We start from the raw sequence: 12,057 nt of genomic DNA, 5'->3' as shown, positions 1-12,057 counted from the left end.
TCCAGAGGTTTTGGTATCCACAGGAGGTCCTGGAACCAAATACTAGGGCCCTCTCTATTTGTACCAGTGAGGCTTCTGCTGCAGATGTTTTCAAGAATGCACTAGCCATTTGCCTTATCCAAGGTCTCTTAACTTTAGCATAGACATTTCTCTCTTTCTGAGAGGCTCTGGCTGTTGTTAAGAGGTCATGCAATGGGGCACATTTGATGTACCCCTTTTCTTGGATGATACCACCTCTACAACAGATTCATTCCCATCTCTTCCTCAGCAATTGAATCTAGCATCTTCTACATACAGTTTACCACAGTTTACACCTGTTAAGAAGTAGCTGGTAGCACTGTGCACTAGCTCAGGTTTCCGAGTAGTTTTATATGGTTGGATTATGTTGCCACAGGTGTTTGAAAATAAATGGACTTAGAATGTGAATTTCCCCAGCTCAAAATGCTCAGAGGAGAGCATCCTTGCCATAAAATTCTTAACATGCTTAAATGACAAAGCATAACTATTATAAGCTTATGCCTTGATTTTGCACCGGTGTCCTCAGCATTCATTCAAATATCTACTCAAAGTTAGCCAGCAGCCACTGTTGCCTGGCACATGATCCTATGCTGAATTAACATTTCATTCTCAATGAAATTGCCCATTGACTGTCCAGGAGCCATTGCATTATGTTTTTATTCTAGTCAATTTCAGAAACTGTCTGGCTTTCCCACTTTTTCTATCTGCCAGGAAATCTGTTTCTTCACCAAGGATCAGACAGCATCAAAGAAGGGAAATAATATTTTAGCCTGCATTAATGGAACCATACTCAATAATTGTTTTATTTTTTCATTCCAGAAGTCCCAGGGATAACCTGAACCCAACATATTATCTGGCAGAATGTCCAGATAGACATTACATTCCAATCATAGCACAGTTTGTCATCCCTGTTTTAGCACGTTAAGGAATACCGAGCTTCAGCATAACCAACACAAGGAAAAAGAAGCAGCTACGGAAAGTTTGGGTAAACAATCCTCTAGATCAGTGCTTATCTGATGTGTGGGAGATGCATTTTTCCTCAGTGTGCCAGTGTGACCAATAGCCCATTTGGCTATAATTGCTTCTTTCTTTCCAGGAAACTTTCTATGGACTAGTGTTGGCCCATGGACCAGCATGCTGGGTATCATTGCTCTAGATGAGAAATGTGAATCATGAGATCCTCCTGGGAACTGCAACTCCCAGCAGCCCTGGTCAGCAGAGTCCACATCCAATGGTGGGGAATGCTGGGAACTTCAGTTCAATATCTGAAAGGCACACATTTCCCACTCCTGCTCTAGATAATTATGCTGTCTTGGTGGAATGTCAGTCTTACATGAAAACATTAGTCCCAGTTTAATACCTAACAGTCAATAAATAAACAGTCAAGTGTCAATATGTTTTTATATCTGTGCAATATCACAGAAGGCACACTCACATGTACCAATGTTCCTATACCTATGGAGCTTCAGAAAAACACAAAACACAATCTTCCCCATTTGGTTCTGAGTTAGTGAAAGTTGCAAATACATAATGCAGACACAAAATACCTAGAAAGATGCACATGTTCAAAACACAACTTGTAGTAGCTCCAATGTCTGTTAGTGTAGGGTAGAGGTTAAACCCACAATACAAGTTAGTCAGATTTTCAGTTCTTTACTACGGCTTCTGGTGGAAATATTTCAGTATTAGTTCTTCATCTCACTGGGAGGCTTCTGCTATGTATGCATATAACATACCAGTGTGTGAGCATGGTCTGAATGTGTCTCATATCTAATCAATAGTAAACTTTTCTGTAAAGCTTTACATTCATCTTATTCTGTGCTTTGCATTCAAAATGAGAAGCATTTGCAGCTGTTAAAAGCAGAAAGGCGAACTAAAGTTGTTTGTAAAATGGAAACAAGCATTCAACATAGAGGTACAAAGGTACACTTGATATCCACATATACATGCATCCTTGCTCAGTTCCCACATGTGGTCTTCTGAGGCAATACATTATATATAAATATGTGACTATGCCATTCAACATAAATAGAATGCATTACTTTTCTTCAGATGGATGATTTATTTTTCAAAAAAGAAAAAACAAGGGAAAGAAAAATATTTTAAAGAACACTGAGTCTACAGTCTATTTCACATAGTATTGGGAGTTCAATTCTCTAAAAATCAACTGAATCTACTGTCACATAAATATCTGAAGGGGCAGGTTGCACTGTGATTTCTCCCCTCATCTAATTTATATTGGCATGTTCTCCATTAAGTGTCACCCAGGAAGATGATCATCAAATGGAAACAAGCATTCAACACAGAGGTTCAGCACTGAGAAGGCTATGCTAAACACACAGTTGATTACTAGATTTTGGTTTTGGATTTCTAAAAGTAATACTGATCTTTAGATGGTATCAGCCAATCAGATAGATTAAGATTGTTTGCCCCACTACTTAATATTAGACAACAACTCATATACAGTGAGCCCTTGATATCCACTGGGTTTTGCTTCCAGGATTACCTGTGGATACTAAACTCCGTGGATGTTCAAGTCCCATTAAATACAGTGGCATAGTAAAAGGGCGCCCATACATAAAATGGCAAAATCAAAGTTTGCTTTTTGGAAGTTATGTATTTTTTAGAATATTTTCAATCTGTTCTTGAGTCCATGGATAAAAAAAAAATCTGTGGATATGGAAGCCTAGCTGTATATAAAATATCCATGGTCTCTAATATACTGGAACAGAACATATAAACATATTTATATTCATCATTATTGCTAATTTCTGTAATCACAGATATCAAATTTAAAAAATCAAGTATTTTCACACTAGAGATTTTCACAGCAATTTTTTTTCCCAAATATGTATCTAGGGGAGAAAAAAGCTACAACATAAATTCTCTTACACAAAAGGTGCAAATCTCACTTGTGACAGGTTGGTAATTTCAAACCTTAACACACTCTTAAAAATGCAAAACCATCAGATAATATGCTAAGACTGGGCACTGTGAGAAAAATAAACAGAAAGATATGTAGAAGAATACAATGGTCTTCAAACCTTTGAAATCCAGCATCCACTGTTTAACCCATCACCTCCACTAGATTCACTTTTAATTTTTTGCAGTCTTGTCTATTTCTTTTCTTCCTTTTCTCTTTCTCCTCATTAGGCTCTCTCTTCCTCCCACATACTGTATATATTCATGTATACGTCTAGAAATTTTAGTCAAAAATTTGAACCCAAAAAACCTGGATCAATTTATCTACAGAACAATTTACTGCATTTTAACACTTATCAAAAAAAGAAAAGGAAAAAAAGAACCTTGTTCTTCTCTGAGTAGAGTGCAGAACTGAGAGCTTTGGCCATTCCAGGAGCACCCAAGAGAAGCACCAACCCTCTCTATTCACTCCACCATGACACCACTTCTCACGTTTTTCAATGCTTGGTGGTGGGGGGGGGGGGGGTGGCCATAGTGGCAGCTCTTTGGTGCTTCTCCTCAAAAGCGTGCTGAGAATCAGGCTTTAAGGATTTAAATAAGATATTTGTGCATATTTGTAACCTTAAAGCCAAAAGCTATCATCACTGTTAATGCAGTTGCTATTTTTTTTTTTTTTTGCCTTCTCTTTTCATACTTTTTGACATGTGCACATTTCCCCATCCATGACTGGTCACCTCCCCCACACATCCCACAGCCACCAGTTACCATACTTCCCGTTCATCCATCCAGCCTTCTGGGTGAGCACAGCTATGCCGGCTGGAATTCTGTAAGTTTTTTGGCATCATTTCCCTTTGTTTTGTCCTTTAAATCCTTTGTTACATGCCCCTAAGTTATATCCTCAACTTATCTATGGGGCATATCAAAATTCCTAATTTCAGCCCCCAAACCTGCCCTCAATTTATACATGAGGTCAATTTATAGTTGAATACATATAGTACTTCCTAATACATCTTTCTGCTCCTCTTTTAAGAATCCAAAATGGCACCTCTCCAAAACAGTGACATAGGTATAGGTCAAGCTGCAACTTATTTTTGAGTGCCCAAACATCTGCTGAATTCCAAGGGAATAGTACACACAGCACATAGATCTGAGTCTTTTACAGGTATATTTAAAATGGGAGTAATAAAACACTGTCCCTTGTTGAAGGATTTTAAGATCTTTCCTTAAATGAGCAATGAAGCCAAGGGCATAACAAACCACGGTATATGGCAGAACAATAAATGCTATGAGGAAAGAGACAGTACAACTAACGTACATATCTTAGAAGAATGTACTGTTATTTTGTCACAGTATAAAGCTTTTGACTATTAAAATATTAGCCTCTCTTTTCTTCTTGTTCTCCCTAGCTGAGGCTCTCCATTTTTTGCTGATCCTTCCTCAGCTCTTCTGAGAAGACGAAGGGTCCTTTCACACTACACGATTATAGCACTATAGTTCCTCCTGGAACAACATCCAAATGGGACAACATCCAATGGAATGTCTCTCCCTTATCCAGGATTCCAAAATCCAAAATATTCCAAACACCACAACTTTTTTCATAGGTGGCTGAGATAGTAACACCTTTGCTTTCTGATGGTTCAGTTTACACAACGTACACAAAATTTGTTTCATGCACAGAGGTATTTAAAATATTATATGAAATTACATTCAGGCTAGGTTTACATGGAACATACAGTGGGCCCTTGGTATCTGCTGGGGTTTGGATGTTCAAGTCCCATTATATACAATGATGCAGTAAAATGATGTCCCTTATACAAAATGGCAAAATCAAGATTTGCTTTTTGGAGTTTATATATTTTTAAAATATTTTCAAGCCATGAATGCTTGAATCTATAGATAAAGAATCTGTGGATACAGAAGGCCATCTGTAAATTGTATTTTGTGCTTAGACTTCAGTTCCATCTCCAAGCTATCTCACTGTGTATGTACAGTGGGGCCTCCTTATCCACAGATTTGCCATCCACAGAAATAAGCATACGCAAACTGCAAGCCCCTGCTGTCCCCAATGGTGATGCATGCACATGGCTGCACTAGCAGCCTGTATCCAATAGATGTGACATGGTGTTTTAGTGACCCAACTACCTGAAAGAAAATACATGTTAAACAGGATAGCTATTAGGGAAACAGACAACAAACCTACTGGTTATTTATGCTGGCATAATTGGGGGATACACCAGTGTATTTTTTTTATGTGTTGTGCAAGGATGTATCCAGTACCTCCTTTTTCCCTCAACTGTGTCACAACAGCCAAAAGCCACCAGGAACAGTTCTGTCTCTCCAGGCACTGATTGGCCACATGCCATCTGGCTGTCAATGTGCAGCTGGGGAAGGAGCAGCAGCCTTTACCATCCTGACTAGCCACTGATTTAGGCAGTTGATGTATTTGCCCAAATGTAAGTAGCCAGAAGGCTGAAAAAACTCACTCACATACAGTTTTAGCCTCAGTTACTTCCTGCCTAAGAAGAATTTTATTCAAACCAAGGACACAGTATGATAATACCTCCACTGACTAATGGTGTCTTCTTTAGTCCAGTGGGTCAAACAAATGACTGTCTTCTTCAATGATTCAGCACTATCCAAACAAAGTCGCTTCCCCTATACTACCTTCTCACATAAATCACCATTATAAATGGAAAATACATTTAAGATCTATTTTAAAGCATAGAGATAATCTCAATCCACAGACAGTACTTGTGAACTCACAAGTGTTTACATTTTTAAGCCCTGCCAGTAGCAACAAATAACATGAAACAACCATGTTCTGTCCCAGTTTGCATTTTACATCTTGTGTTTTAATCACTAAAATGAATGTGGGGTGGGAGAAACACTAATCTCTAGGCACTGTTGCTTTATCCTAGCAATGAGTCAAAGAGCAGAAGTTTCTCAGCTCTTTAAATCTTTGTTCAGTTCATCCTTCCTTAGCTTTATTCAGGCTTTTTAAAACTTGAATTAATATTAAGAAAAGGTATCTGTTGCACCTTCAGTTTTTCAGTTTCATTAATCCATCATGCAACAAAAAAAGTCCCTTCCTTTTTAACATTATGCAAACCCCAGCAAATTTAATACTATCAATTTTTGTTTCATTTATAGATTTTTTTTGTTTTGTTTTAAAGGACATTCAAATCCCCAGATGCACACAAAAGAACTCAAAAGTGATAAGTAGAGAGGGAAGCATGTTTGTACAGTCAATACGGTAAATGTTGCAAACCTCATGAAGCATGTTGCACAGGGACAAGGAAATGTTAAGGTTAATAGAAACATATTTGTGCAAACACATGCCTGCAACTACTGTTAATGCTATCCTTAACAGATACATTTGCCTTTACACAGCTGACAGTTTCAGAATATGGAGAGAACACATTTCCTTTTTAATTACTTGAAATTCAGCAAATATTTGCAGCAGCAGCAGCAGCTAATTTCACCCTGTGCTTCTTATAAAACATGTGGGCATCTAGTCAATGTGCCACTTTTATTTCTTGAGAAGATAGTAAGAGAAGCTGATTTCTGTTGGCCACTGCCAGTGAGAAAGCTTCTGATTTTACCTCCCCCATTAAAGAGGCTGAATTTCATGAGCCACCAAGTAAGTAATATGGAAAATGACAAGACAGTTTTGAGGTATCTGTGCGTTCTCTGCTCCTTTCTTCCAAGAGTCGGGGGAAGAACACAGAAATACACAGGGATTCTTCTAAGCTTTGGCTTTTTTCAGCTAATAAAAAACTAGCATTTTCTACAGAGATAACACCTCTACCGTTTTTGCTGTAAAACAATTGTGCAAGTGTTGGTGTCACAAAAAAATAAAACTGGAACATAAACAAAAACTTATTCAGCAACACAGATCCTTTCCCAGGAATATAAGACAGAACAATCTACAGATCTTCAGAATCTATGAAGAAAATCTGCAGTCAGATATGAAATATGCATTTGACTATTTGTTCATCTTCCACAAGATATCTAGTTATCAATCATATTGCCTTCCTGTTATGAAACTGATCTAAATACCTATCATTTAAGCAGTCAAGCAGAAGTAAAAGATAATAATACATGCACCAATTTTTAACCTGTTCCACTTATATTTTTCCACTAAAACACAGTGTTTCACAGTTATTCATATTTTTAAAATATATTGTTTTCTTTGTGCGGGTACGAATCTCCCCAGTCTAAATCCAAATGTTAGTTCCTACTAAAGTAATAAGTAAACCCATTCTATGTTAATAGTATAACTTGTAACACTGATAACATAACATGACATAAAATAGTAACATGTTCCCATTGATTTAATGGATCTGCTCCAGTTCATAGCTAACCGTTTGATTTTAGTCTTTGTTTAATTGTTTTTAGAGGTGCCCATATGCAGATTAATACCAAATTAATGCAATTCCTTCCTTCCTCCTTTCACATACATACACCTCTCATTTCCACAAATAATTTTGCTATCTCACTCACAAGACATACAGCTGAAAATTTACAATGTATATTCCGCATGTACAGAGCTGTGCAAACTTAAAGCACTTTATAAATGAATAATAATAATAATAATAATAATAATAATTACCATCCCATTCTCCCTGCCATGCATAAACTAAGATAGGTCACTAAATTCAACCAAAAGCAAGTATTCTGCATTCACTGTTGAAAAGTAAGTACCGAGAAGAAAGTGGAATGAGGGGCAAGATCAGGGTGCGGTACAAGCAGAAAGGTGTTTGAAGCATCCAATGGCAATAGTGGGGTAGGCAAGCCAAGTCTTTGGGTGGTTCCCAAATTTGAGGAGAGATCTGAAGCAGTATAGAGACTTGTAGAAGAGATAAAAAGCTCCAAGCACAATATGAGAGAGAAGCATGATGAGACGAAGGGGAAGGAGAGGAGGAGTACAGCAGAAAAGGGCAAACAGGACTGCTGCAAGCAGAGATGGGAGAGAAGAGATAAGTATCTTAAAGAAGTAAGAATTTTTAAAATACAGATAGTACTAGGAGAGCCTTGAGTTGCATACATATTGTCACAGGAAGCCAGAACTGAGATTTGAAGGGAGCAGTAATATGATCTGTAATGAAACAAGAGAAAGATTTGTCTACAGAGGCACAGTAAGCTGAAGGATGAAGAAACAGCAGGACAATCAAGCCATAAATAAGCTCCAGTAGAAGAGAAGGGAGCCACCAGAACTCAGAAACGTTTTTAGGGTGCAAAAGAAAATATGCATCTTCCAAATGCTGAAAAGAAACAAAAGTGTTTGCCTAAGCCTACCATTGATTCAGGGAAAGAAAAGCAAAGAAATTAATCAAATATGATTCCAATACGCTCTCAGCTAAGAGAGATGACTGTAATTCCAACAGAAACAAAGAAAGGGGCATCAGAAAAACAGAACTGGATTAGTCATGTTGAGCTTGAAATGAGTTTATACATGCGATTCTCTAACAAGAAACTGTAGGATGTATCCCAAGATGGTTGCAACAATCTACAGAATGCATGCAGGCTATTTGTAATGCCACATGGAGGAAAAAAGAAAAACCAGCCCTTTTGGGGGTGAAATCTGGAAGTAGTTGCCATTGAGGATCATTCTTGTCAGGCTCCAGCATCTCCAAAGCCATCACCTCTGTGACCATAACACTCAGTTTAGAAACCATCTTTTCCGTTTTGCGCATGTTGTACAAACATTTTCAGTTGTTTAAAATCAAACAGGGCCACAGTTGCAGGTTTACCAGGATCAGCCAAGGGGTTCAGAAAGCTCAGGCCAAATGTGATGTTTGGCACAAGAAGGAAAGCTTTTAAACACACAGGAGGTGAGGAAAGAGTTCCCCTACCCTTAGCAGCCATCACACTTATCACCTTAGAATCCACCTGAACTCTGTCACATACATGTTCAATTTTAGAAAAGGGATCTATTCAGGTCAATTCCTGACAACCTGTACATATGGGAAATGACCAAGGCCAGAGTTTAGTTGCATGTTTTGGCAGACACAACCATTACTTCAAAAGGAGAGTATATAAAAATATCACCAAGAGCATTGCTAGACAAATCTTTTATGCTTTCTTCATTCATAAGTGAATGAGACCCAAGGGAGGAAAATTCTTCACAAAGAAAGGGAAAGCCAAAAAATAACATCTGGTAAGAAGAAGAAGAAGAAGCAGCGTAAGTTTGCCCTTCTCACACTGTTGATACAAATCTCTATTTCTGGGTAGGCATTTTGCCCTGAATCTTAGAGTGAGGACAGTCCACAAGCTGTGGTCCTGTGGTCCTACCTACATAATATCTCTTTGGAGAAACATCTGAGAGAGAAACAACGGCTTCTGCATATTTCTGAGGGAAGCAGAAGTCACTAAAATGCTCAGGCATTGCATAAGCTCTATACACCAACAAGATACTGAGAGCATTTTTAAAAATCCCCATTATGAAAAGAAATGGAGGAAACTGCCAAATAAGTCTCCCTGAAGCACTGCCACGCTCTCTGTTTTGGAGTATATGAATGATGATTGGAGTGCCTTGCTCTGCAACACACACGCCCCAAAAATTGAGAAAGGATGCTACAGATACTCCTTCAGAGAACCGCCAACACCTAACTAACTGGGGTGGAAGCAAAGGCCTGGCGATGGGGATCTGGCTGCATCCACACTGTAGAAATAATCCAGTTTGACACCACTTTAACTGCCATGGGCCAATGCTGTGGAATTCTGGGAGCAGTGGTTTGTTTCAACAAACAACAATAGACTACCATTCCCAGAATTCCACAAGACATAGCTTTGGCATTTGCAGTGGTGTCAAACCAGGTTATTTCTGCAGTGTGAATGCAGCCTGTCTCTCCAGGAGGTTACTGGCCATGTATGGTGGGGTCTCCCCTCTGGGTTGTTTTCAGTGCGGTGGAGAAAAGAGGAGAGAGGGGGGGGGGGAGAAAAGCACACAAACAGTTAAGTGAAATCAGTGATTTAAAAAAAGCCAACCAGGAAACTAACCCTGACCAGAGGATTTGCCCTCCTCCTGGCCACACCAATTGGCCAAGCCCATCACAAGGAGCCCGTTCCTGCCAATGGAAGTGGCCCAGGGGGCTGTCCATCAAAAGGGAAATGTCAATTCGCAGCCAGGGGAGTCCATGGGGGGGGGGGGGGTTCCCAGGCCATCCATCCATCCAGGCTAGGTTTAGCAGGTAGCCGCCTAAAAAGGGGGGGGGGATCCCTCACAGAGGCTAACAAGAAAACGGATAGCCCTCTCTACCATGCTATTGCTGCCTCTTTCTCTCTTGGCAAAAATGTAGGCATCCATGGGTGCATCTCTCTAGCCACGGCAGTGTCTATGTGCGGTGCAAACACAGACTGATCACAGTCTCTCTATCCTAAATACAGAATCCTCCAGCCGGGACAGAAATACACAGTTATCATCATCATCATCATCATCATCATCATCATCATCATCATTATTAAATGGTACACCGCCTAACACAAATGTCCCTGAGACCCAGAGCTGAGCAAAAAATGCAAGCTCCCCCATTCCTTCCCCAAAAGCCACATGCCTTTATTCCTTATATAACTGCTAGTCAAATACCATTTCTTCTTCTTCTTCTTCTTCTTCAGTAGGGCAGAGGGAGGAGAGGGAGCCCTCTTTTCCCCCATATATGAACAGATTACAGCTTTAACATCCTCTATTTACAAACCTAGCCATTTCTGCCCAAGTCTGTGCAAAAGCACTTGAGCCACGCTATTCCTCCTGAAGGGGGCACAGGGACACTGTCAGAGATGGCACGAAGGCATCCTCCTCCTCCATGGAAAGGGAGAGGCTGCCCAGGAGGACCATAAGGAAGACAGGAGGGGCACTTTCCCTCCTTCCCTTCCTCCCCACATTGGCAGCCCCTTAGGACACATGTCTCTGCCCTGGATGCCCCATCATACCTTGCATTTCCCATCATCCCCACCACCACCATCCTCCACACACACCAGGAGGACCTCCCAGGGAAACCTGGAGGACAGGACCCAAGGAAAGCATGGAGGATACTTTGGGGGGGGGGGGGTAAAATGGAGGACAGGCCTCGGAAAAAGGAGGAGGAGGAGGAGCCCTCTGGTCTCTCTGAGGTAAAAAAGACACTCCTCGAGTGATAGGAAATGCTAGAACCCTATGACAGAAATGTGATAGGAAAAAGGCTCCTTATTCCTGCTCCAAATGGAGGACAACAGCTGGAGAGGGGGTTGAAGTGGAGGACAGGCCCCGGAGAAGGAGAAAGGTGAAGCCATGCTGTTCAGAGGCTCAAGATGGAGGGCAGTTGGGGGCCTCCTCCCGGAGCGAGGCGGGGATGGAGGACAGGTCCAGGGGAAGAGGGCCGGCTCCTTCCTGGGGATGCTCAAAATGGAGGAGGCTGGGCTGGAGAAAGAGGGGGCGAGGGCTGCCTCCAGATGCCCTGGGTGCGAATCCCGCCTCCCGCCGGCAGCAGCCTCACCTTTTCTTCCGCGCATCCCTGGAGCTTCTCCCTCCTTCCTTCCTTCCTTCCTTCCTTCCCGGGGTCCCTCTCTGCCTTCTCGCTCTCTCTGCTGCTGCTGCTGCCTGCCTGCCTACCGCCTGGCGCCTCGCCCACTGCCCATTGCGGCGGGGAAGGGCCAGGGCTGCGGGGGGAGCAGCAGGAGGAGGCTGCGGTGGCGCCGGCGGGAGGCTCCCTGGGCGGCCCCTCGGGCTCAGCCGCCAGACCCGCTCCCAGCCCCTCCGACCACGGCGCCTGGCTCGCCTCTCCCAGCATTCCCCAGCAGCACAGGCAGGCAGGGAGACAGTGGCGCCTCTCCTCCGCTAGGGGCGCCCTCGAGCTTCCCAGGGAGGGAGGGAGGGAGGGAGACGAAGGGACCCCGGGCCTTGGCAAGGCTGCCCTCTCCCTCAGCCCCAGGCCCCACCTGGAGAGAGGGAGGGAGGGGTTGGAAGGAAGGAGGGGATGGAGGGATGGACGAAGGAAGGGTTTAGGATGGGAAGGAGGGAGGGGTTTGGGAGAGGGAGGGGATGGAGGGATGTTGGAAGGAGAGAGGAAGGGGGATGGATGAGAGAGAGGGAGGGAGAGGGAGGGATGGAAGATGGAGGGATTTGGAGTTGGGGGAGGG

At 42.1% G+C, this 12,057-nt stretch overlaps 1 protein-coding gene across 18 annotated transcripts in view; it reads right to left on the bottom strand.

The window, feature by feature from the left end:
• The window catches only part of ERC2 (ELKS/RAB6-interacting/CAST family member 2), a 741,540-nt gene extending 729,845 nt beyond the window's left edge, over nt 1–11,695 (bottom strand). For all 18 annotated transcript variants that reach the window (XM_089522554.1, XM_089522416.1, XM_089522425.1 and 15 more), the window contains exon 1: nt 11,415–11,695. The gene's annotated coding sequence lies outside the window, so the exon portion shown is untranslated. The remainder of the gene's footprint in view (nt 1–11,414) is intronic.
• Between the last annotated feature and the right edge of the window lie 362 nt (nt 11,696–12,057).

The sequence above is a fragment of the Sceloporus occidentalis genome, unplaced genomic scaffold, assembly GCF_023333645.1.
Source record: "Sceloporus occidentalis isolate IW3139 unplaced genomic scaffold, rSceOcc1.0.p SCAF_1, whole genome shotgun sequence".
Classification (NCBI taxonomy): Eukaryota; Metazoa; Chordata; class Lepidosauria; order Squamata; family Phrynosomatidae; genus Sceloporus; species Sceloporus occidentalis.
This window is presented reverse-complemented; position numbering and strand designations above follow the sequence as displayed.